This window comes from Heterocephalus glaber, unplaced genomic scaffold (assembly GCF_053883595.1).
Source record: "Heterocephalus glaber isolate CG9 unplaced genomic scaffold, H.glaber_assembly_v1.0 deba00000768, whole genome shotgun sequence".
Taxonomy (NCBI): Eukaryota; Metazoa; Chordata; class Mammalia; order Rodentia; family Bathyergidae; genus Heterocephalus; species Heterocephalus glaber.
The window spans coordinates 3,371,006-3,398,650 of record NW_028258162.1 but is presented as its reverse complement, the minus strand read 5'-3'; the positions used below and the strand labels follow the sequence as shown (position 1 = coordinate 3,398,650).

General features: G+C 39.0%; 1 long non-coding RNA gene across 1 annotated transcript in view; it reads right to left on the bottom strand.

Moving 5' to 3' along the window:
- LOC110344879 (uncharacterized) overlaps window positions 1–27,645 on the bottom strand; it is a 465,109-nt gene that overhangs the window by 6,603 nt on the left and 430,861 nt on the right. The window contains exon 4 of the long non-coding RNA XR_015449606.1: window positions 956–1,096. This is a non-coding gene — a long non-coding RNA (uncharacterized LOC110344879). The remainder of the gene's footprint in view (window positions 1–955; window positions 1,097–27,645) is intronic.

The window sequence follows — 27,645 nt, the reverse complement described above, 5'->3', positions numbered from 1 at the left end:
GAACAGGGAAGGTCAGGATAATGACTTTTCCCAGTTCTTGAAGGGATGGGAAGCAGCTGCTCCCTCTGCTCCTGAAAAGGTCTCCTCCTCACTCTAGTCTTTTTGTGTATAAATAAAATCTCCCCAGCAGCTTGAAAGCCTGAGTGTCCCTCACCTTGAGACCATTTTACATTCCAGGGCTGCCTTCTCTTTGAAATGCAAACTTACAAGGAGCTAGCAGGCTGTCTTCCAAGCACCTTGGGCTTAGCCTAGGAACCTACTCAGGGCTCCACTTGATCCACACTATTGGGAAAAATACTTAGTATAATTTCAGATCAGAGCAATGAACTGAACATATAGCTACAGATCCAATTCTCTTGGGACATGAAAGATGATGGGATGTAGAGATTTTTACAGAAACATTGACAAATCCCAGAGCAAGTTTCTTCCTCTACACTATTTACCAGGAGGAGAAGGATTCCTAACTGAACTAAATATTAATGCAAGTAATTTGGTCCCAGGTCCTTATGACTTAGCACTTTCAGTTGGATCCATAGTGCCTGTGGAATATGGGGATGGGTTATAGAACTTGTACATAGCATTGGTGGGTCTAAAGTGCAAAATACCCACATTCATGAAAGGATATCCAATAACAAGAATGTCAGAAAAGCAGGGGAATAAGGTCACAAATATGAGTAAACAAAGACTGTGCCACTTGCAAGACCACAGAGACAGGCTGGGAGGGGCATCACTGCCGCTGCTGGTCCTCAGGGAAGTTGCCATTTGTACCACTGCTTCCAAACTCTCAACACTGTTGTGGGTAGAACAGCCTTGAACCTAGGCCAGAGATGCTGGGGTCCTGATGTTTAGTGGGACACACACACACACACACACCCTCGACATTTGAGATCTGTCATCCAGGGCTGGCATAGCCTGACTCAATCCTAAGCACGGCTCCAGGAAAAAACTTCTTTACCTTCACTCTACATCTTTGAAACAAAAGGCCAGTTGTGGGTGGCCTTCCTGACAACATTAGAGGTGGACGCTGGTTCCAAACACGGAGAGAACTTGAGCAGCAAAAGAACTCCTGGAGCAGCAAAAGAACTTCTTCTCCCTACTGGAGAGCAAAATTAACTTGTCAGATCCATTTCAGATACTATCACTGAACTATATTTTTACATAGTAAATCACATTTTCTGGCAGTGCTGAATATCCATTTTCTTGCTTTCCTTTATGTTTTAATTTGTGGTCCTGAAGATGCTTGATTAATGTGGCTCTCATACTGTAGTTATACATGGAAACTACGGAAATTCTTGTGTCTTGAATTCGTTACTCTTAAGTTTGTATATATGTAGGTCTAGCCTGTCATTATTGTTTCTGGATGTTACTCTCACTGTCAGCCAAGAATTTGATTCATTAGGCCCCAAAATTAAGTCAAGAGTTTATGTACTGATAGATGAAAGAGAATAACTCATGTGTAGCTGCAAGAGAGGCTGTGAAAGTGAATATTTGGTATACTGAGCTTCCATAGTTGGAGGTAAACATTGCTTCCAACCAATTTCCACATGGTAAATACTACTCAAATGTAAGAAAAGATCCAGATGACGGACAGCCAAAAAAAAAAATCAAACCAAAACAAAATGAGAAAACAATTAACTTCTGAATCTGGTATACCTCGCTGTACACATCGTGCTCTTTGAGAAATAGAACTGTGCTGCAAGAGTGGTTGGTGTATGCTTGGATATTGAATGTTTTTCTTTAAAAACTCTTTTCAGGAAATTTACTTTTGCTACCATTGAAAGCAAAAGCTTTTACACTCTTGTTAGTCTCTACTCCCAGTACCTGTGGTTCTACTCCCAGTACACATGGTCCTATTGTGTCTTTTATAGGTTTTAAAAAATTCTTCTTGGCATCCAAGAATATTCTTGGGAACTAGTTTCCCAATACAATGTACAAGCTCAATTCCTTCATAATTCTCTCCAGGGGGGTAATGGATAACCTGTGTCCATCACCTGGGTGGTTGTTAAAAGTGCCCACTGCTAGTCTCCCACAATCCTTCTGCATCAGTGTTTCTGAAGCTGTGGTCCCCAACTCTGAATTAGCAAGAGATTCTTGTGCTTATGTAATTTTGAGAGCCACTACATTTTTTCTTTAACTTACTTTTACCACTTGTTTCCAGTATGAGTGGGAAAAGTAAACTTTGCAATCCACATCTATTTTCCAGATGACAGAATGAAACAATTAGTTAACAGCAAGAAACTGCATTGTGGAATAAAGCTTCCTATAATTTTTCTAAAAATTGGGGTCTTTGATCATTTTGAAGTGAGTCTAGGCATAGCTTCTCTTTCAGTATCTTGATGAATTATTCCTGAATAAAAGAAAAGGTATCAAAAGGCGGCCAAAAAAAAAAAGCTCTTTTTCTGTTAAGGTAATCTGAATTGTGGGTCTAGTTGCCCAAAAACCTATTTTTGTTTTTATTTTTGGTAACCTTGGCTAAATCCCTTCATTTACCTGAGTATTAGTTATCTCATACACAAGGAAAGACAATTGAACAAAATTATTTCTAAATTCCCCTTTATTACTAATATCCATTCCATCATTCTTTTCTCCAAGGGAAGCATAAAACTAAATCAGAAGCTAAAATGGAAATCAAGGTAGGAATTTTCTAAAGCAACAAATAGTGAGGGTATATGCTGTTTTACAGCCAATTTTCCTTTTTTATGTTCTTTCTTAAAGTGAAAAAAAGTAATAATGTTATATAGCAATGATAAAGAATAAAAAGTAGCTACACACATCAAGTTAGATGCACCTCAGGAAATAATATTTAGTGAAAAAAATCAAGTTGTGGAAGAACTCAGATAGTGGTTCTACTTATATCAATGGAAATCATTCAACAGAGGCACCAAACTATAGGGAAAATCAAGAAGATGACAAGCCGTAATTTAGGGTAGTGATTTTCTCTATGGAGGAATAATACGATATCATGCAGTGGCAGGTGATGTCCTACATTTATATGTACTAAAAAGTGTCATACTTTATATTCTAAGGTACCAAAACCACTCCTAAGTCGGGTGGCAGACACATGGTTGTCAATTTTGTTGTAATTTATTATACTATATATACATCTTATAAACACTCCTTTATATTCATTCAGCTTCACCTTGCTCCAGAAAGAATGGCTGCTATCATGAAATCAACCAATAACAGATGCTGGTGGGGGTGTGGGGAGAGAGGAACCCTTCTCCATTGTCGGTGGGAGTGCTGACTGGTGCAACCACTGTGGAAATCTGTATGGAGACACCTCAAAGAACTAGGACTAGAGGTCCCATTTGACCCTGCTATTCCCCTGCTGGGTATCTTCCCAAAAGAATTGAAAGCATCACACCACAGCAATATATGTGCACCCATGTTTATAGCAGCACAATTTGTAATAGCTAAAGCTTGGAAACAGCCCAATTGCCCATCAGCTGGAGACTGGATAAAGAAGATATGGGTTTTTACTACTCAGCCATAAACAATGAGAAACTAGAGACATTTATAGCTAAATGGATGCACATTGAGGCCATACTTTTTAAGTGAAATAAACAGGACACACATGTGTAAATACCAAAAAAAATAGTTTCTTTGGTGTGAGAAACTAAAAGTGTAAGTGAGGATCAAAATGTATAATAGACAAAGCAAAATAGGAAGAAAAGATCTAAAGAGGTAGGAGAAGTGGGAGGGGTAGGGGAAAGGAAAGAAGGGAAAGGAAAAATATAAGAAAAGAAAAAAGTGGAGACAAAGTCTTTGCAAATATGGAGGGGTGGAGGGGGTGAAAGGAGAACAGGAGAATGGGGAAAAAATAAGCATTAAGATATATTATGTAAAGGTACAAATTCCCAATGATGAATAGCATTGTATTGTATACCTAAAATGTATCAATAAACTTAATGAATACAAAAAAAAATGGTACTGGGAATTGAACGCAGGGTTTTTCCACTGAGCTACACCTCCCACCCCCTTGCTATTTGATTTTTACATTTTGTGACAAAGTTTCAGTAAGTTACCAAGTTGCCTAGGCTGAGCTTGAACTTGTGTTCCTTTTGCCTTAGCCTCCCAGACTGCTGGAATTATAGGCATGCACCACTATGCCCAGCTCATTCAGTTTTTAGTTTTAAAAAATGAGTCCAAACATATATTACTTAAAACATAATAGATTTCTCTTATCTATTTCATGTTTCCTTGCTCCTCTATTTCCTCTAAATTCTTCTAAATTTAAGTAAACACAGGTTGCATGAGAAATATGAAACAGATCCTCTTACTTTGGTCATTCTTCATATCAAAAATAAAACAGCATTATCAACACAAAGTAAGAGAACATCAACAAGGATATAATGGGTACCTTCACTAAAGTAAACCAGAACTGTATAAGCATGTGTTGTGACAAGTGTGCATTTGTGCAAACAGAGAAGTTAAGCGCCAGATTTTCACACAATCACCCTCTACCGTTATTATTAGTTTTTATATTTGAACAAAATACAACCAAAAAACCCACTTTTTATTTATAAATACTGAAGATTAAGGCGAACTCTTCCTCAGCTCCTCTGTCTGTCATAAATGCAATTTTTATTTAAAATATCATTAGCCAGGCACTGCTTTGCAACAACTCTTCTTCAAAGAACACCAGGGGGTATGATTGTTGAGTCTGGATTTCCTGCCATACTCTTGAATGTAGGAGTCTCCCGCCAGTGGACTGAGAGGTTGTGGGGCTTTAGAATATATCCTGAACATTTATGATTTCCTTACTGCAGCTGGCCAGTCTTCTCAGCTCATAGAGGATAAAATGCTCAGTAGGGTAGAGAAAACAACAGAACAGATATGATCACCGAGATTCAGAACTTGTGAATTATCTCCCAAGTCTAAGGAATTTGACCACCAACAATATAGTCCTATGCTTGCTGTCTTGGTGACCCTCTTGTCACTGAGACACAATACCCAATGCTGCAGTTTAGAAGAGGAGGGGTTTATTTTGGCAGGAAGACAGGGTGGAAGGGTCTGCAATAGAGAAGGGCTGCTCATGGCCTGGTAATCAAGAAGCAAGAAGAAGAGCAAAGAGAGGAGCGAGAAGAGGCAATAAATCCTTCCAGGCCACGCTCACAGTGACCCTCCCCTTGGACCAGACCTCGCCTCCCCAAAGGAAGTCAGCTCTTGTGCCAGGCTGTGTAATCCAATGCCTTTCAGAAGTCCCTCCTTCGAGCTCTGAGGCTTTGGGAGGAGATCTAGATATAAACCATAACATTTACCAACATCCAAATACACCGCCTCACTTTCTTTTCTACCAAATCCCCTCCGTGATTCATGATTCAATTCCAGGAAGTCAAGCAGCTCTGTGTTTGAGCGTGTACGACCAAGTTCCTTAATTACATATCGAACTCCCCTATCCCCCAGATTATATCAAAAGAAAAGACTCTCGTATCTCATAGAAAAAAGAATTTTACTTTCCCGAAATTCAGTACCTAATTCGAGTCATAATTAAAAATACAGTTAGAACATAGAAATAATTTACTCAGTCAGTTTTGAGGCACACACACCCCAAAATCTGGAATTTGTTTTACTTGTGAATGTTATAGAAATGCATTTACAAAGCAAAAACCAAAGTAGCTCACAGCCATTTCTCCTAGAAAATGCACAAGAAAGCCATATCATACCTTACATCTTGTTGCTATGGAAAGTTGCACAGTTTGTGTGTGTCCCTGAATCTCTTTGCAAAAATGGAATAGACAATGCAATAAAAGTAAAATTCATTGTAATTCTAAAGTTTAAAGCATAGGTGGTATTTGATAATACAATTTATAGGATTTCTCTCCTATTAAGATGAAAAGTGAAGTTGGCTCCATTTGTAATTTTTATAGGGGCACGCTCTCTTATGTAGTTATTTGAAATAGCATGATAAAACTGGAGATAACAGAGATAACATACATGACATCTAGAGCTGCCGTGGTGAGGGACACACACACAACAACAGGAGAGAGAGGTCGAGAGGTATGTGCAGAATACTGATGGGCAGGCCACTGCCGGATGCGCATTTGCTTAAACTGAAACAAAAAGCAGAGAAACACTTGAGTCGAGACACAAAATAGTATCCCGTAAGCAGGTAAGAGCCCAACCTTCTGTACAAGGCAAATTAAAGGAGTCTGTGCTCAATATGATCAAAAGCCACTGACATTTCTAACACCAAGACCCGAAAGTGTTGGCGAAACTACTTCATGCTTCCATTTGGACTCCTACAGAAAGACCCTATTAAATCAAACTAAATTGTACCAAGTGCCTTAAAGAGATGCCTGTCTGTTTTAATTTTCCTAACACTCCTCACTGAGATTTGGTCTAATGGTGATTGCATGGGGCTATTAGGGATGCATGTGATAGAAAAGAACACAACTGCCAGTTGCTGCTGCATAATTTTGACACTATGCGATCATTTTTTTTCACAGCCGCTGTAACAGTAAAAGGATACATTGATATATCTCAACCCCTAATGAAGCAACAATGAAATTTTATATTAATATTGGATTTAAAGGACAAATTGTAAATGCATGTATCGTCAAACCTTACCTAATTATTGTTATTGTGTTAGTCTAGACAAAGAAATTTACTTTACAAATGAATTTACCAGTGCAATGCATTTTGTAGTTTTTTCTGAAATCCAATTCTTTAAACCACTTAGAATTTTAATACTTAATTTCCTTTAAAGATGTAGAATAGGATGGCTTCATATGCACTGACATTTTTAGACACCTTTTCTTTTCATGTAATACAAAAATAAATACTATGAAATGTCATTTTACCAATAATATATTTTGATTCTGAAGAGATGAACCAATCATAGAAATGCTTATCAGGTAAAAATTAATCTAAAGGAAATGGAGAGGTCTTTTGCAAACAGGTGACCACTTCTAAATTAGCAAGAAAATCAGTCGAGGTAAAAATAGTCTGCCAGGGAAATACAATGGAGCAAATAAAGATTGATCACCAATCTACTGCTTCATTCATTTCTGTCTATTTTAGGTGCACTGTAGTGTTTTTTTTTCAACACTGGTGAATTTTATTTCCATCTCGGCACATCCCTAATTTAGTATTTTCTGGCTCTGATTGGTAATCATAAAGATACTTGCAAATGACCAACCGATCTGGGGCAAGCTGGACTCTTAGCTTAGTTTATCAAATACTATTTCAGCTCCAAATGTACTCTTCTTATTACCCTTAAACTGTAAGCAATAAATTTCCAATTTCTCACGTAAGCAGTATGTCTAGGGTTCATGGGAGTTGTATATACAACATCATTTAATCAGCAATATTTCCATAGGATAGTTATACTTATTCTATTTTCTTTTCTTTCTCATATAAAAAGCCAAGACTCAAGAGGGAAAATGAATTGCCTGAAACCCTCAGAGCTTCTAAGTGGCAGAAGTAGGATTTGAACCCAAGAGTAGGATACTTTGAAATAAGCACTGTTTATTTCCCTCTTGCTAGGTCATTCTGTTCCCTCCGGATAGAGATCTTACAAGATTTTGGTGGATGTCTTAGTTGCTCTGAAAGCTATAATGAATAGACCAAGTGGCTATGAACAACAGAAATTTGTTTCTTATAGTTGTGGAGGCTGGGAAGCCCAAGGTCAAAGTGACAGCCCATTCAGTATCTGGTGAGAACCTGCTTCTTGCTTCAAAGATGGTCTTCTTGTGTCCCATGGCAGAAGAGGCAAGGAAAAGGATGCTTTCCTAAGGGCACTAATCTTATTCATGAGGGTCCCTGCTACATGAGCTGATCACCTCCCAGAGGCCACACCTCCTATTACCATCTCCTTGGGGATTAGTTTTCAACAGATACATTTGTTGAAAACAAATTTGTCCAATGTATCAATTCAGCACATGATACAAATATTCAGACCATGGTAGCAGAGTCATCAGCCAAGTGCCTAAGAAAGCAGAAGTGGTTGGTGCAAGGACCATCTAAGGGGAAATACTGCTCAGGGTGACTTGGAGGTGAGTCCTGAGGTACATGGGAAGTTGAGGTGACATCAGTAATGTCTTGTGGAGTTTGCATGGGTGCAGATGGCAGAGCAATGGGAAGAGGATGGGGTCTCAGGCAGTGGCTCTGAGCTGGGCTGAGTTTGTACTCCTAGAACATTCGGCGATTCTAGGGACAGTTCTGGTTGTAACCACTCGGTCTGAGAAACTCTGGGCGAGGGTGGTTTGAAGGTATCTGAAATAGAGAATATTGTTCTGACGTAGGACAGAAGAAATAAAGAGGTAAAAAGAGACAAAGAGAAACTGTGGTTTTAAAACTGTGCTTTTAAGAAAAACTGCACCTTTGGGACACAAAAGTTCCTCAAGTCTTTTTCCCTCTCAGGAAACTCCACATGCACACAAATTAAAAAAATCCTCAAAGACACGAGAAGCCTGTAAATTGGGTTTTGTGCCTGTGTTTTTTCACTGTGAATTGTGCTCCGTCCTGCAGACCTCCCTCCTCAGGGAAGCAGCGATACTAGTTGGCCAGTAGATTTCCATTTCAAACACATGTACGTGGTTTGCACTTCGGCACAGCCTGCCAATGGGAAATCTGACAGGAGAGTATGCATCCTAGATCCCCTGTCTTGAAGACACTGAAAGGTCACACGGTATACCCAGGGCTAGGCTATAATGCATCTCTCTTGAGGCCTCACGCTCTATTCTGAATGTATACTTTCAAAATGCTGCCTAATAAACCTCTTTATGCCTCTTAATGACACCTATTGAAAATTATTTTTCTGTGATGGAAGTGCACAAACCCACAACCTATCTTGTTGGGTGGGGTAAGTTGAGATCCCCATCTCTTCTTTGGGGGGCTTCCTGGGACCCCATTCATTGACATCTTTAATGTGGTCCATTTCACTGCACTGTGTTCTTCGTGGGGTCAACTGTTCACACTGAATCATTTTGATTTATTTTGGATTTACACTACTGCAAAATGAGTGAAGTAATTTTTCAGTTGATTCATTTCTGGTGGGTTGATGGCTGATTCCCGGGTAAGGTATAGGTGCAAACTCTCGTGATATCTCTCCCCCTGAGATTCTTTGACTCTAATGACTTTGAAGTAACTGCAAACTTAAAATAGCTCCCTGCTTTGTCTCCGATGGAGGCAACTTCTTCACCCTTTGCATTGTTTTAAAACCAGAGGTAAAAATCAAAAACACTTTCTCTGTAACTTCTCCTCTGTTTGTCAAATCCCATTCAGATCTGGGCTGCTATGACAGCTTCTGGGAATGTGGTATCACACCAGCCAATCTCAAAGTGGGGACGCTAGCTCTTCGCTCTCTGTGGGTTTCTTTTCAAAACACCACAATGAAATCCTTCCTTTCCCCCTCCAAGATGGAATCTCAGCTCCAGCAGAGTATTAGCAGCTTGTAAATTCACCAAGCACTTCTTTTTTTGGAAGATAAGGTTCTATGTCGACTCTGAAAAGGCATTTTAATGCTATCTATCCTACTTACTCTCCAGCGCATTCCCTTTCCATGTTCACATTATTCACAGCAATACTCTACTCTTCTTTGTTTTTTAAATAGTGTAGCTTTTAAGCTGAACAGAGCCTGGCGGAAATGATCAAGGGGGATTTCACAGCAATATTGCTTCTATAGCAGGATTTGCTTTCCCCTCCTAACAGACTGAAGGAGGACAATGTTTGTCCTCTTGTAGCCCCACAGCATGGACGATGTTTACTGCTCTTCTTGATCAAAATCTTTTGCCCTGGAGGTTCTTGAAAGACAACTCAGAGATGAGCGTTTTTGTTTTTTTTTCTATTTTGGCTATTGATAGGCCATTCAGTGCTAAAGCATATTGATTATGATCTTGGATAGAGAATACAGCTGAAGAATGGAGGGAAGCCATCCTCCCCTGCGTGGCTCATTTGCCCCCCAGACAAACTGTTAGTTTGTCATTCAGTGGCTTCTCACTTGGGGCCCCAGTGTCCTCCTTTGCTGAAAGTAATGTGAGCTGTCCCCGGGGCTTTGCCCATCTGGACTCCAGGAACTTCATACTTTGCTTAGAATGGTGTGCAATAGCTACAAGGTCACCAGAGTATCAACCGTTCAAAGAGTATTTACCAAGCTCTCCTTAATAACCAGAGTAATGAGGATTGAACACAGCTTTCCCAAGTAACATACATCGGCTGCTCCAAATCAGCATCCGTGGTCACTGGTGTTAGAGTTCAGTCCGAAGTCCAGATGCCTTGAAGTTTATTTTAAGGATCAAAGGTCAAGAGGGAAATACATTGCACTTAAGTCAAAACCTTCTCATATCTGTGAAACTGTAATTGATATGAGAGGTCAAAACCTGCCAGAGGTACTGTCTCATTTTACCATTCTTTGCAACTATTGTAAAGTCATCTCTCTCTACATCTCCTTCCTGCCCACCTCCCACAAGATTTTCTCTAAACAGGCAGTCCCTCACCATATACAATCTCCCCTTTGCTTATTTTTCTTTAGTTATGTTTCACCTTTGTTCTTCTAACTTTTATTAAGCACTAATTGCATACAGGCTTAAATACTTGGATATTTCTAGAAAGTAGGAACTGTGATTATCTCTCATTTCTCTGCAATGTGGGTAGTTAGCAACTCGCTCAAGGTTACCCAGTGAACAAGTGGTGGCTCTAGATTTTGGACCCTGATTATTTAATTTCAGGTGTGGTGATGCGTTCTGTATTTACCTCCTTTATTCCTGCACTATCAGAGAAGTGAATCAGTGTTTGGTGAGCATCTTACTTCCTGAACAGTCTCTGGCACTGTCACACCGCAGAACTAGACACTGAATGAACAGCATCTCTAGGCTCATGGATGGTTGGCAATCATCACCCTCCCAACCAAGGCAAATGGACAGTTCTTAGTTTTCTTAGTAAAGAGAACTGAGTTCTGATTTCCTTAAGGAGAGGCCAAAGATTGTAGTAAATAGTCATGAAAGTAGAACCAAAATTCAAATTTTGAGCAAGTGTTAAATTCTTTACAAAAAATCAAAATGCGCATAAATGAATGAGGGTTAATTCCATTTATTTACAAATACACATGTACCTATATGAAACAGAGGATCATAGGTTCTTGACTGGAATCTGGCTTCCTGGCTCTTTCCATCTCTAAGGCAGGGATGAGGTCATTTTCTTTTCTACTTCCCAAGATGACTTTTTAGTGGCTCCAGCATTTTAATTTCAGAGAATTTTATTGGGTCCCAAGTTAACGTTTATTGTTTCTTACACGTTTGTTTTCTGACGGTGTTTGTGTGAAGTGATTGGGATTTTTGGGTTTGTTTTGTTTTTGTTTGCTTTGTCTTTTGTTCCCTGGATAAAAAATCTTCATTTTGTTTAGAGAAAATTGAAGGTTTCTATTGCTAAAACTAAGAGAGATGAATTGATATTTTGATGTATTAAATAAAAACATTTTGTTTAGCTGAATATGAGAATGGCAAAACATGAAAAGCACTATTATAATATATTCCACTCCTCTTAATTTGACACTAAGCGTCTCGCCTTCCTTCATCCATAGTCAACATGGGCTCGCCAGAAGGTTGGTAGTTAAGAAACAAGCTGTTAAATATTAAAGCTGTATCCATGTAATTGAATGTTTTCGGTATAGCTGTGTTCTAAATATATGCTATTAAGATACTGTTCTACACAGATATTTAATTACTGACATCTAATCATGTTACTGCTGTTTCTTTAACCAAGCGAAAATATGAAGTGCTGGAAAGAAAACAGTTTCATTTTAAACAGCAACATATTATTAATTTCAGCAATAAAACTAGGCTCAAATCTCCAAATGAAATCATCCCTTTTTTAAGGACAGTGCTTCTCAGTTTGGTAATTCTTGTGTAATGCTGAGATATATAGCCATACTTAAGGCGTTAAAACATTCTCACAAATAATGCACACAATAAAAGTTAATTATGCTCGTTTATTACATCAAAATGAAATTCAGACCATGAAATTCATGAGGAGAATCTCATAGTCAACTGTGGAACATTATTTTAGATGTTTACAACCATCACATTTTTAACACCATAGACAATTTGGGAAGATGTTAAGACCATAATCATATAATAATAATAATATCTTCCACTTGTATCCTGCTTTCACAAATTTACAAACATTACCTCATTTTATCATAATAGTAGTGCCATGAATGAGACAGAGAAGATATTGTTGTAAGCATTTTACATATGGGGAATCGAAATGAGGCCATCGAACTTATGTGACTTGTTTTAATTTACATGGCAAGTTAAGTCATAAAATTGGAATTATCCATAACCCTGAATTTCAATTCCTGAGAATTAGAAACTAGGTTAGCTTTATAATAGCAGTTTATGATATTCAATCTTACCTTTTTAAAATTAAAGCGGTATTCGTTAAAGTGATATGCCAAAAAAGATTTGATCAATAATATTTGCTGTCTGTCCAAACATACCAGTAATTCTAACTTTGTGTAAATACAATAAATAGAGGCTTTAAAATATTACAAAGTCATCTTTATTAAAAGGAAGTATTTTAGAAGAAAACTCTAATTATCGATTTTTCTTCACATCTTTATTTTATTTCTTTTTACAAACAAGTTAATGTCTATCAAAAAGAGTTGAGTAACTGTTTCTTTCCAGAGTCTGTGAATATGTCCAGAAGAGGTAAGTAGGATGTAGAAGTGATGTTCCTTGAAAGCTGAAATAGTTTTTTAAGGGTGCCAGGGCTTAGTACTTTGGGGGTGATCTGGTTCCCATTCATATTGAAAGAGTCAGAAAATTTTAAGTTCAATCATTAAGAACATCACCATACCACTATCTTATCCCAGTCATCAAGATATTTAAAACAAATGAACAGACTAACTTTATAATTTCATGACCATGGAATAGAATACTGCATAAGCACACTAATTTAATAGGTAAGAGGCAGTCCAGCTAAATAGATGGATATTGAATGGCCATGATAGTTGAGTATGTGAAGTCAACTCCTAGAATGGTTAATCCAACTTGCCTTGAACCAAATTCTAATTTAATCTTTTTAATGATTTAAACCAGGTATCAGGAAACATTTTATGTAACATCCAGATAGTAAATATTTCAGGCTCACAGGGCATATAATAGGGCATATAATCTGTGTTCAAGTATTCAACTCTGCCATTATAGCGTAATAGCAGCTGTAGCCAATATGTAAACAAGAACAAAGATGTTTTCCAATAAAACTTTATTTACAAAAACAAGCAGCCACTGGTTGGGCTGTAGGTTGCTGACACCTCATTTAGACCAGCTGGATTTTGTTGTTTCATGATTAGCTACCAAATATTATTTCAAAATGATTAATTTGCATTTTTCAACCATTTGTTTTGGCATCCATGTAGATGCAAAAATCTGTTTGTTATATTTTTTAATCGAATAATATCCTTACAATTAAATTTATCCTTGTTCTTTTTTCTTCTCCTAAAACATTCAATTTATTAAATCTCTGTGATGTAACAAGCAGGATCCTAAGCAACAGAGAAGTAACTTGGAGATTCAAGATATTGCTCTCTGGAGATAACAGTCTGTTCAGGGGACTTATGGAAATATGTGTCTGAGTGTTAGGGAGATAACATGGGCATTGTTATCTGGCTCACAGGCCTGCAGTAGACAGAATAATGGTCCCTCGAGGATATCCAGGGTAAATATGTGACCTTGCATGGCTGGAGGGATTCCAGAGATCTGATGAAGTTAGGAACTTGAGATTGGGAGATTTTTCTGGATTGTCTGGGTGGGCCCAAAGCACTCAGATAGATCTTAATTAGGAAAAAAAAGGAGGGCAGAGAGTCTGTGGGAGAGAGAGATGTAACTCAGAAGTAGATCGGCGTGATTTGGGGACATATAGGCAGCCTCTAGGCGGTGGAAGAAACCAGGGAACGAGTTCTCCCTACAGCCTCCAGAAGGAACTCGATCCCACTGAGGCTTCATTTCATGGCTTCTGACCTCAGAGCTGTATGCTCATAAATGTGTGTTGTGCAGAGTCATTAAATTTATGATAATTTGTTACAGCAGCCATGGATCATGATAACAGGGGTGGGGCCTCATTCTGTGGGTGACTGGGCTGTAGGAAGGATCCAGAGGAGGGAGCTCCTGAACTAGGCTTTGAAAGACAAGGTATTGTTCTGAAGGCAGAAAAGTGTTGGGGAAAGAAAGGCCAGTCTAGACAGATCGAGCAAGGCAAGAACAAATTCAGAGGCTCCAAATTTGGTGTGTTTGGACAATTTAGATAGATTTGCTAAGTTAATATGGTCGTGTTTAAGCAAGTCTGTGGACGAAACATGCAATAGGATGTGTATAGAGAAGGGGAACTGCACATTTTTATGTCATGGGGGTGATAAGGCAGTATTTCCTCTTTATGGATCCAAAGGGGACCAACCCAGCACCTCTGATCACTGGCACTGAAATTTGGTAGCTAGAGTTCTGTGCTATGTCCCTCAGTCTCCCGTCTTGGTCATCTCTTCAGTGGAGCTTACAGAGGGAATGGTGAGAAACGTTGCAACAAGAGCATTCGTGCTTTTAGCATTAATTTATTTGATAACCTCCTCTGGATGAGGAAATAGACTGTGGGCACCTACACTAAAAGAAGACCCAGCCACATGTCAAAAGAGCGACCACAGAGCCGACCTCCCATTACAACTCAAAGCACATGGCTGCCCCTTAAATAGAAAAGGCAAATGAGGGCGTGGCTTCCAATGGAGCACATTATCAGATGTTCTCTTTAAAAAGTATCATATACTGTGCTCTTGGATGAGATGTATCTTACCAAAAACAGGCAATCTGGAGTTTTGATCACACGTGTACAGATTAATTTGTTTTTAGACAGGTATGCCAATGATCACTGGTTATTTCCTAGATTGTCAAGAATACATGTGACATAAAGTGTGGTTGTTCACTTAATAAATTACTTTGCTCTGATGATATTATATAGGAAGTGAAAGTGAATTTGAACATTTGCATTTCATACCAGGGACCTGGTTTCAGGGAAAAAATTTTAAGTGTAACCTTCTCTGATTTAGATAGCAACTAACAAAATACAAAGATAAAAGAAAAGAAAATTTATTTGTCTACTTAGACATAGGGACTCTTTTCTTTTGTAAAGTTGGAGTTCTGCTTCCTAAGGTCTAGACTGAGTGCTGTATTTGAATGGAAGCTACTTGAAGGTGGAAACCATATTTAGTCTCCATTGTTGCATCTTCCACAAGTTCCTTTTGCAGTATTTTACAATCTGGAGGTGTTCAAGACAATGAATGAATGAGTGAATGAAGAAATGTTTGTAGGTTAAAAGGATAAATGTATAAAGAATGGTCAGCAAATACGATGAATGTTTAAGTTAAAAAATATATTACAGTAAAAGTCACATTGCCATTAATTCCCCAAAAAGTACTCCTCACTTTGAACACACTTACACTATTCATTCTTGCCACTTTCTGAAGCAGTTCTGGAAGTATCCATGAGTGTCTTTATTTGCATTGTCTCAGCTGCCTTGATGCCCTGAATCCATTCAAAATGTTTATGGCCATTTCTATCAAATAAAAACAAGATAATGTGTCCTCATCCACCCTATTTTCTGGATCTGGCACCGTGTGACTTCCGGCTCATCCTCTAAGTCAAAATGAGCATGAAAGATAGACATGGTAAACTGAGTCAGGATATGGAAGCAGCCGGGATAGTGCAACTAAAGGCATTCATGAAAGAGGACTCCAGAACTGCTCCAGAAAGTGTCAAAAACGACGGGATAAGTGTGTTCAATTCGAGAGGGACTTATCATCAAAAAGATTTAGCCCTATTTCTCATTGCCATATTTCATCATCTTTCCCAATTACCTTGCATAAGATTCTTTTTTTTTTTTTTTAACTTGCTGATCTCTATTCATGAAACCAGCCCCCTTCTTTTCTAGGGATTGCTAAAATAAAACCCCCCAGTTTTACATCAAATTGGTAGGTCTTTGAACAGGAATTCAATCCAAGCCTGGCAAGCTATTTAAATTCTGATGCCTTTCCTTATCCACATCTGTGCTGTGAGGGAGGATATCATATTGCCGAACTTGTAATACGATTCAGTCTTTCTGGTAAATATAAATTATTTATCACTTACTCCCCATTTTATGGGCTTGATGGTATTTAGAATTATATTACCCAACATCATCATGCTCCCTTTTCCACTTCTCACAGCACTGAGCCCCTCTACTAAAGGGACAAATTGACAAATGTGGCAGAGGAGTGACAGGTTTTCCAACAGAAAGATGAAGTGATTGTATAATTTAATCCCAGCCACTTCCTGCATAGGAGCCTTCATGAAGGAGGGAATCGCAGCAGCCATTTTTCCCCTTCAAGGATATAAGCAAGGTGATATTAATCTTCTTTATTGAGGTTTGGGTTTGATTGGTGGGAAAGAATGCAAGAAACTTCACCAAAATGGAAGTACTCTGTGAGCTTTTGTGGCTGTTATTCTTCCCTAACAGCCTGATGAGGAGTCCTCCACTAGTTCAGATCAGAGAGTGCTGGGAAAATGTCCCCTTGGCAGACTGTTGTGCTTCTCATCCCAGGGAGAGAAATGTGAGTGCACTAGGAAACTAAAATCTGTTTGTGGTCACTTGCTGAGGTTATGAATGCAAACACCCCTACAGCTGACCTCCAGAGCCCAGCTGCTCTACTCCTGGGGTGAGCAGAAACCAGACATAAAAACAGAGCAAGTAGGGAGGTTATCTGAGTATTTAAGACTCTGAGTGTTAGAGCAGTTCACTGCCAAAGATGATTACGCATGATGAAGACGAAGCTGACTTTGAAACAATACAAGAGTAAACTGAAGCTGTTCTCCAATAGGGACTTGGCATGGGGTTCACATTTCTCTTAAAGCGAGGCCAGCGGATCCGGGGTTCAGCAAGATCATTTAGGGAGAGATCAGAAGCAGCAGCTACAAGAATCAGGCAGCCGAATGTGTAATTTAGGTAGACAGTACAGTCTTGTGTACACATTGACAGAACCAACGATACGTTAATTAGAAAGGAGGGTCTCGGCTAAAAGACAAGAAACATGAAAAAATCAATATGTCAAGGGTCACTTGTTTGCGTTGATGGATGGAACATCTGGTAAGTGGTGACCCTAGAAGGCGGTCGATATTGATGGAGTTAGATGGTCATTTGGGGGTGTTTAAAAAGGGGGTGGGGCAGAAAGGTGCTGCCCTTTCTGAATGAATAGACTGCAGTGCTTTGGAGAAGCTGGTGAAATCTTAATGTGGAATAAATTTCACTGATAAGCAGTCTTGGGATGTATCTAGACTGAAACTGAAACTTCTTCCATTTGAAGAAGTCCTTCTTGGCACAATTATGTTTCCACTTCACTCCCCACATTCCTTTTTTTACAAAACTTTATTTTGTGTTCTTCTAACAGGAGAGAAAATCACCTTTCATAAAGTCCTCTTTGCAGAACATAAGCTCTATGAGGGTGGGGGTTGGGGTGGACACCCCCCCCCCCCCATTTCTAGTAACTATAGCAGAATCTGGCACTTAGTCTCGGGTCCATACATATTTGCTGAATCTCTACCTTCACCTTTTTTCTTTCGGTTCCTAGTTGTTCTCTGCTCACTGTCCTGCTTCTACTCACTGCCAGAAACCAGAGGTGCTAGGATAACACAGATAACAGAGACCTTTCTTTGGCACTGAAAGCAGGACTTGTCGGTAGACAAAATCGAATTTGTAGTGATCCTGGCTCATTTACTCTATGCTTGATTACCTTCACAACAAGGCACTCACCTCCCATTCTGGGTTCTCAGTTGTGTTTCTGGAGATATCTAACTGTTCCTTTTATTGTCTCTTCTTATATTTAACTTAATATGCCTCCTCACCACTTTCACATACTTACTTAGTGCCAAAGAGTATGTCAGTGGACAATCCGTTATTTGAAGAAGGTCAATTCTTTTTCCCTTCAAGCTAAATATAGTAGTTTCCTTGCAATTCATTTTTGGCTCATTGGTAATGTGAGGATATCTCTTCTTAAAATGTCATACTCAGAAATGAATTTGTTAAAACAAAACAAAAGAGCAACTTTATCAGAATTGAACAGAGTAAGATTATTCTATTCCAAGAACTGGGGGGAAAGCCCGAGCACATGTAAGAATAACAATAAGTACATGAAATTAACAGTATTTTGCTGTTGGCTCAAATAAAACTCTCACCAATGACATGGTTCTGAAACGGTTCTGATTGTTTTCCCTTTTCACTCATGCTCCCATCCATTCCGTGATCTTGGTTGTGATTCTCATTCCAGCTTGTTGAGGTTGATCATCATCCACTTCTGTGTATTTATTCCTTCTAGATTTTCATCATCTGCACATTCCTAGTTCTGCATCTTTCCAGGTCAGGTAAGCATGGCTGCCAGGTCTCCCTTCATTGAAGTTATTGATAACGAGGTTGCACAGAGCAGCAATTTTGTCATTCCCCCTCGAAAACTTGTTCTAGGCCTCATCCAGGTTAATCCACTTTCTGAAGGAGGATGGGATTTCTCTGTGAAGTAGATACACATTTCACCTGTCATGCAGCTGTCTTACCTGTAAGACTATGAAGAGATGCCTGACCTTGCTGAAATTGTGATGTGTGTCTAATAGCATGTTCTTCATCTGCAGTCATAGTAGAACTCAGGAAGAGAAATGTAGAAATTAGACACCTGTCTCTGACTGTGGAAAAGAAAAGTTGTCCTGTCAGGAGAAAATTGGTCATCTTCTGAGCTAAGCAGGAACAGATATGGAATACTGAAAAATACCTTATCAGCTCTAGATTGCAGGCTTAATTCTTAACTAGGCATTCCTCAGCCAAATGCGACTCGGGCTTGTTGAAAGCTCGGCATCCCTGATTTGGAGAGCTAGGAGGGCTTATCTTCATGGAAGTTCCTTAGGGTTCTCATGTGTTTCCACAATGGGTCACATGCGGACAGACAGTGCCACACTGATTCACATAGAAATTCTCATTTTACTCTGGTTCTTTACCACCCCTTCTACCGCCCATTATGACAGCCCCCTCTGCAAAGCCTCGGGAATGGTTTTATTTGTTTTTGACATTCACCGCTCTTACCCATTTGCTTATAGCCTAACATCCTTATACTCACAAATGGGCTTATGTATTTAAAATTAAGATTTAAACCACATGTGCTGTTAGAGGTTGGTTCAGGTGTCTCAGCAGGCTAAGGTGTGTATAGTCCAGGACAAGTAAAACTGTATAACCCGGAAGAAATGTCACTATATAGTGCCTTGTCTACACTTCTTAAAGCCAGAGCCAAACATGAGAATGACAGCGTTTGTGGAGGAATTACTATGGGCCAGTTTCCTTATTTTTATTATTCTTTTAGATCATCATACAAGAGTACATGCAGGATTTGTAAAGCCTGAAGTTTATTGAAGTTGAGAAGTTTTGTTTAAGAAAATTAATTTAAACTTGGAAAGACACAGGCATAGGCAAGGACTATGTGGACAGAACCCCAAATGGCACAAGATGTAGCACCAAGAAACAACAAATGGGATCATACTCAATTACAAAGCTTCTGCACAACAAAGAAAACAACCAACAGAGTGAAGACAACCTACAGAGTGGGAAAAAATGTTTTGTTAGCTATTCCTCAAACAGTGGACTAATATTTAGAATATATAAAGAACACCCTAAAACAAAATACTCAATCAAAAAATGGGCAACAGGAAGGAATAGACACTTCTCAGAAGAAGAAGTACAAATGGCCAATAAGCACATGAAAAAATGTTTAGCATTTCTGGCCATAAGAGAAGTGTAAATTAAAACATTGAGATACCACCTTACTACAGAAAGGGTGGCCATCATCAAGAAATCAAATAATAAAAAATACTGACAAGGATGTGGGCAGAAAGGAGCTCTTCTACATTGTTGGTGGGAATGTAAACTCGTACAATCAGTATGGAAATTGGTGTTCAGTTTCCTCAAAAAACTATACCTAGAAATTCCATTTGACCCAGCTTTTCTGTTTCTAGGTATCTTCCCAAAAGAGTTAAGGCCATCATATTACAGTGATTCATGCACATCCATGTTTATAGCAGCACAATTTATAATAGTTAAATCTTGGAAATCAGCCTGTATGTCCAAGCAGATGAATGGATAAAGAAAATGTGCTATTTATACACAATGGAGTACTATTCTGTCATAAAGAAAGATAAACTGGAGGCATTTGTAGGTAAATGGATGCAACTTGAGACCATAATATTAAGTGAAATAAGTCAGACACACAAATTTAAATATGGCAGGGTTTCTCTTATATGAGAAAATTTCTCCCTCTCTCTCTCTCTCTCTCTCTCTCTCTCTCTCTCTCTCTCTTTCTATGTCTCCCTCAAAACAGAAGATAGCTAAATAGGAAGTAGCAAGATCTTTTTCATATGGATGGGGGAACATGAGATGGAGGGGGAAAGGGAGGGAAAGGGGATGGGAAAAAAGAATTGAAGGGGGAATATGATGAAAATAGAGCTTTTGCAAATGAGGAAGAGACTAAGAGTGAAAGGAGCAGGGAGAGAGGGGGGGAGTAAAGGAGAGAGAGAGAGAGAGAGAAGAGAGAGAGAGAGAGAGAGAGAGAGAGAATGAGAATTAAGTTGTGTACATGTACCAATGCCCCAAAATAATTGCAATCATTATGTACTGCAAACATATGCTAATTAAAAAATTAATTTAAAAAATGCAAGGCATAGTGGCACATGCCTGAAACCCCAGTAGGTGGGATGTTGAGGCAGGAGGATTGCCCTAAGTTGGAGGCCAGACTAGCCTTCCTAGCAATACCCTGTTTCAAACCACCCTCTGAAAGAAAATAAATAAAAAGTACAAATACAGTACTAGGTATGGGGCCTTGGAAGGTATCCATGCAGTGAGCAGAGTTGACATTAATCCTCATCCATTCTGCAAATCCACCTGGACCTTTGACAATGCCAGATTAGCATGTCTGACCTGTGGTGCGATCTAGAAACTTGAAACTCAGCAAGCTCGCCCACCTTCTTGGGATTTGAACTCAGCTATCCCTTGCTCCAGGGGTCACACACTCCAAGGAACCATGGGCTTCTTCAAACAAAGTATGCTTGTCACTCCCAGTTGTGTTTGGTATTGTGTATTAGGACACCCCTGCACACCCTGACTTGGGAACAATGAAGAATGAAGAGATTTGAAGTGAGAAAGGACATTTAGTTGATTTGGAAGACAAACATATTTGTGAAGAGGGGTGGAGATGCATGTGTTCTGCCTCAGTTTCCCAAAGACTCACTATATTATAAGCCCAACAACTTGAAAACTATTCTTTTATTTTTTGCATTTTGTGATCATGAAATAGCAAATGAGAATTTGTTACTTAAGGATATTAACAGAAAGCTTTGATAAAAAATATTGTTAGTAAATGAGAGGGACAATAAGGTAGTCCGTATTTTGGGGAGACTGTTACATACTGAGGTTGTAGTCCGCACTGTGAACCTGTGTGGTAGACATACAGATCTCAGTGTCTTCATTGACTGAAGAAAAGGAAATTCACAGATCAAGTAAATGGTCAAATCCATGCTACTATCACAGCAAAGAGGAGGCTGAGATGATTTTTAAGTGGCAGTGATTTAAAACAAAGAATGTTTCTACAAAACATGGCATCAAATCTGCAATTAACTTTAAACAGATTACGTTAACACAATATAGAGTTTTTCTGAAAGAGAATAAAAAGATGAGCTTTATTTTTACAGACATGAAAGATGATTTATCCCATGTAGTACAGCATCACTGAAATTCTTTAATTGCAATCTATTGAAAGAGTTAGTTAAAAGGAGCTGGAAGGACCTATTAACACCCAGTACAAAAATGTGACAGAAAAGTATGAGAGCAGATGATTCCAATTTCTAATTGTGAAACTATTCTGTGTTTAGGTTCAGTGCAATTTTCAGTGAGCTCATTAAAGTCCTGGAAGGGACCATCTCTCTACCCAGAGCTGATTGCATGAGCCCTGAGAAGCCATCTGACTGTTAGCGCCTGTCTTTTCTGTCTTACGGGGCCATATGTCAACTTCTGACCCCAGAGGGATGGGGACTTGGAAAATATTTCTCTCCCTTGATAATCTATACAGGACCATCCCTAGAGTATTCATGACATGAAAGGGAAGTAGTAGGTGAGCATGTTTGCTTTGAAGGTCACTGCATGCACAGAGAAATAAAAGCATGTATGTGTCTCACAGCAGGTAGCCATGAGGATGCAACCATTCACTTCTGCTGCAGCAATTTTATCCCAGCTTTATTCAGGAAGAACATCCCAACTTCACACAATAATAAAAAACTGCATTTCTGCTCCTATTTGGCAGACTGGACATTTAAGTTATAATAGAAACGTTATACAATACAAGCATATTTTCTTGTATATTTCCCCTTTAGCCATATTTTAATTAATATTTCTTTTCAAAGGAGGGCTCAAGCTAATGTTGCCATTCTCTTTAAGGTCAGTATAGCAGAATAAAGACATGAGGATGTAGCTCAGCGGTAGAGCGTTTGCCTAGTGTGTGTAAGGGCTTGGGTTCAATTCCTAGAACCTCAAAAGTAAAAAAGTATAAATAAATATAGCAGAAAAATATTTCAATTAAATATAGTGCATCCTTTACTAGTTATGTTCTCTACAGATGTACTATACAAATCTAACAATTCGTCACTGCAGTGGATTTAGATTTAGACTCGTATTGGTTTTTCTAACATTTTTAGAGGATCACATTTTCTGTGTTGTCCTCCTACTGCTGTGTCAGTGACGTGGCTGACTGATTTCCATCCAGTTGGATTTCTGTGAAAATCCATCAGTACCTTTCCTGGGGCTGAGCAAGTCTTACTCAGGCAGTGCTGACCCGGGCCTTTGGAGCAGAGGCAGCTGGGTGGTATCAGAGGTTGGCATGTTTTCCCGACTCGCTTTCCAACCACATGCTTCTTTCCTCATTTTGGCGCGGGCCTCCAGACCAGGTGTGGGAACAGCCTAATCGGCAGCACAGCCTACTCCGGAAAGGGGGCGCAGTCTTCTCCGGCGAAAATCAGATGTGCTTCATGCTCGTCTCTGTGGATTTTTACCTTGCCCCTCTATAGGGCCAGAGCCTCTGATTATTGCCATGGTGATCAATTGGTCCCCTGGGAACCAGGCTGAGACCATCACACTGATTCTATGCAGGCCATTAGGTAATGCTGAGAATCTTGGACAGAATTGCATTTTTGTATGAAAAGAATCCCTGTGGACGCGCAGCGCTAGGTTTAATTGGACTGTATAGTTAATACTGACTGAGAGGGGACAAAGGATCGGAGAATATAGTCACAGAAGTGAACTGACTGATGGGCTAGTCACATTCTGCTCCATTGTCCTTTTCCTCCCCCTTTTTAAGGTATTTAGCAGGAAGGAGGTGAATCTCAGTGTTTTAGGGCCAAAAGCGATAGGCCATTTGCAAGTAATGGATTTGCAGATAACAAATACTCGGGGAATTTTTAGAGTGCGGCATGCATTTAGGTCTTCATTGACAGGACACCTGAAAAGTAATTGTTGCTTCTTAGAGACCAGTTACTAGACATCAGCTCAGCTGGAGACCACATTCCCTCCTTCTCCAGTTCTTGTTGAGATTTTGCCATAGATGAGCCAACCATTCCCACTGAGGCTCTTTTCGGGACCTTAAGACCCTCAGCCCTGCCTTTGCAGGTATTGTCTAATCAACTCTCTTCTGCTACCATGAAGTTCGCGGTGGGTTTGAGCATCCCAGTGCCCTGTGACTTCCTACCACAGTCTTCGGGCAGTGGCTGTAGGTGGATACTTAGGCCATTAATCCCAGTTTATGTTGCTTCGTAGGTTTGGCCAATTGGTTAATTTCTCTACCATAAGATGCTCTATCTATAGGCCATGAAGTAAAAGTGGCCAAAGTGACTTGCTCTGAGTGGTCATACAGATGATTAATGGAGGGCGTCAGACTAATATTAAAGTTCTTGGGCTTAAATCAAATGCAGTTGGTGGTTACAGAATTGCATTTGCCTTGTTTGCTATTCTTTTTCTGTTCATATTTTCTAATTTCAATGTGCGTGGAGCTAGTCTTACATAGTCCCAACTATGCTAATTCCTGTGTGCAAATGCTTCCCCCCCACCATGGGGATTTCCATGCCTAGATGTTAGAAATGTCAACAAAGAAGACTATCCCATTTTAGAAATATTCTAAAATGCTTTAAACTTATTTCTTCATAAATATTCAAAGCTATCTGCTACATGCCACCATCTTTCCTGACGTCTTCCTATAAGCCAGTCTATGGTTCCCATCTATATCTATATCTTTATCATCTACATCTGTATCATATCTATCTATATCTATGTATCATCTATATCTATCTATCGGGTTTCATTAAACTGGATGAGCCCCACCTAGAACCCTCTTTTCCTCCTGGAACACTGGTTTGATTCTCTTTCGTCCATCATTAGAAATATTCTTACATAGTTCCTCTTCCCCATGAGCCTCCCAGAAATGAGAATAAAACTCCTCCTGTACTTCGAGTTATACTCTTTGGGTCCTTACTTGGTGCCATCTTGATCACGCACATCACAGTTTGTGTTGCCAAGACATGTCCTTTGAATAGTTACCAAGTGACATACTTTGGCCCATTCCTGACTGTTTTTTCCATTCTGTGTTCCTATACATGATAATCTTTGTCACCCTAACAATGCAACTAATACATTTTTGTGCACACAATGTGTGATAAAAGGATGTGCTAGGCAAAAAATAAAAGTACGAAAATATAGCAAAAACAAAACAAAAACAAGATCTATCCAGTCATCCACAATTATCATTTACTAGATGCTTCCGGAAGATGATGGTGATGGTTTGTGACAATCAGTTAGCAAATCCTACCTGCTCAAAGTGTGATTGAGAAGTTACCTAATTTTAGTTGATGTCCTCAAAACTCTCCAAATTGTGGATCTATTACTATTCTGTATTCTGTGTTATCCAGCCACTTCTCTCATTTCATTTGACATCTGTGAAGTTTTGTTCTTTCTCCTAAAAGCCAAGCTTTCTTGCATCCCCTACCCTTTCATTTTTTGTTTTTTGTTTTCTCTTTAAGACTTAATTTCTGTTTCATATTCATTTTTCTAAAGCTTCAGTACTTCCTGAAAAATGCTTTTATCACAATTGAGCAACATCCTTCAATCACTTTTCTGTAGCCTGGTTGCCATAGCATTCTCCTGTCGTGGAGACATTATATGTAGCAGAGTAGAAAAAACAAATTCTTGACTTATTAATCATTTGCCCAGTCTCCAAGTCAACTGGACCCATAGCAGAGATTAATCACCAAGCAGATGTTCACGGACAGTGGTCACTAGTGAGTCACCTCTACATCAAGAGCTTCTGTAGTTGATTACTTTCCAAGTAAAGGTCAATCATTGGTTGGGTCTAGGTTAAACCTCTGGTTGACTCAAAGTACAGAAAGTAATGTGTAGGTCAAGAAAATTAACAATGTGGTAAACATTAATTTCCAGTGGTTCTAGCCCTTTGTACTCCAGTAAGGTTTTTGGTTTTTTTTCAGTAGTGGACATTGAACCCAGGGCCTTCACACTGAGCTATACCCAGCCCACCCACCCCCCTTTTTCTTTTGAGACAAAGTCTCTGTAACTCACTAAATTGCCTAGGCTGAGCTCAAATTTGCAATCTTCCTGCCTCAACCTCCCCGAGTGCTGGGATTATAGGTGTGCCCACCACACCCAGTTTCTTCTTTTCCTTTTAACATACCTTTTTATTTCTTTGTTGAAGAATTCTGTGGAGTAAGGGTATTTCAGAAGGCCCTACAGTTTCATATCTAAAATTTTCATTAAGTTGTGTTTAAGTTTGTTTTATGTCTTTTGAGACTTTCCATCTTATGAAAATTTCATCACTTTTTAAAGTTAATTCCATTAATCTTCAAAGTCATTCCTCAATCTTCTTAGGAGATATGAACTGGAGTTATGAGTTCCTTTTGAAGAAACATGTTTATATCTGTTTAGCTTCTTTGTTAATTTCTAATGAAATGTTCAAATGTTATGATGCAGAAAATATTTCGATTCTTTTCAAAGAAGTCTGTATCAGAGATGAGGCCTCATATATTCTTTATAAGTACATTTAAACATTGTATCTGAATTAATAATTACAAAAAATGCTTAAGTGGGGTAAAGAGTTAAGATTAATAAAGGGCCATTGTCTGAGTGATAAATCAGAGACGCAAGTATTTCCAGCAAGCACACAGGGGAAGGATGAGGACTCTGAAATCTAGCAGATGCAGTCTAAATTCCTGGCCCTGTCACTAGCTAGCTGTATGACCTTGACAGAGGAATTAACTGCTCTTACTTATGCTTTATACACTGATTTCTCTTTTGATATTATGAAGGTATATTAGTCGAGGTGGGGAAAGATTTTTTCCTACATTTTTTGCTGGATTTTTAGTGTGAAAATAATTAGGCAAATATCACATATGTCTACACTTGTCAATTTAACCCCCCCGCACCTGAACCTATAAATGTTACCAGCAGGTTCAGACTGAAGCATAGCAGAACATCCACAGGGAAACCATCATTTTCCTTTCCCTTCTGCATTTTAAAGATGACTTTACAGAAATGTTCTTTATGGCTGCATGGTAGAAATTGCTTCCTCTACCACCCCTTTATAGAAGTTGATCCACGCATCTCTCTCTGTCAGTTAACTGCAGTTCCATATTCAAAGTAGTTTCTAGAGTTGTCATTTCTACCAACTCTGTCAATAGAAACATGTCCTCTCATAGTGAAACTGACAAATACTGATGTGCAGAACAAAAAGAAATCAAAGGGTGAAATTAATAATACTCACAAAAAGCAGCATTGATGTCATATTGCAGGAAAAATTGGAAACACTTTAAAGATGTCATTTCACTTAAAGCTATGCTTAGATTTTGTGTCATTTTGGGGATGAACATATTTATGTACTATTTCTATACAAAAATGTTATGCACCTACTGACTGTGAAATTTACATGAAAAAGGAAGCCTTGAGGATGTGTTAGTAACTGTCTTATTGTGAGAAGCCTGCATCATACTGCTATTATGGGTATCCGAGACAAAAAAATATTCAAAGTACATTCTTTACAGAATGTATAGTCTAATTTAGTCCCACTTTTTTCCCTTTTAAGTACATTAAAGTAAAAACACAGAGCTTTTTGTACCATCAAAAAATACATCTGTGAAAATGTGATTGTTCCTGTGCCGATGTTGGAGTTGACTGAACGCTTTTCATCTTACTCTAGGGTGTCATGAGACTGATCTGGAGGATTTTAAGTGTAGGCCATACAACTTGTCATTAGGGAAGTCTCGAAATTTCCTATCTAGAACCTGGAAAAGGGCTTCTCTTTCTTGCTTCTTTGCTCTTCGAATTCTCTGGAGACTCCTGATGAAGAATGGAGCAGTGGAATAACTCTGGGAAGGGAGCTGATCCCTCCCAGTTATTCCTACATCCTCCTAAAAAGATAAAGGATGATTTGTGGAAACCCAATTCCTTAAATCCAACAGCTGCTACCTTTATGGGAAGAAGAGGCTGCCCGTCTCTGTGTGTTGACTCTATTTTATTGTCCTCCCAACAGCCGAATACCTCGATATTGGTGATGCC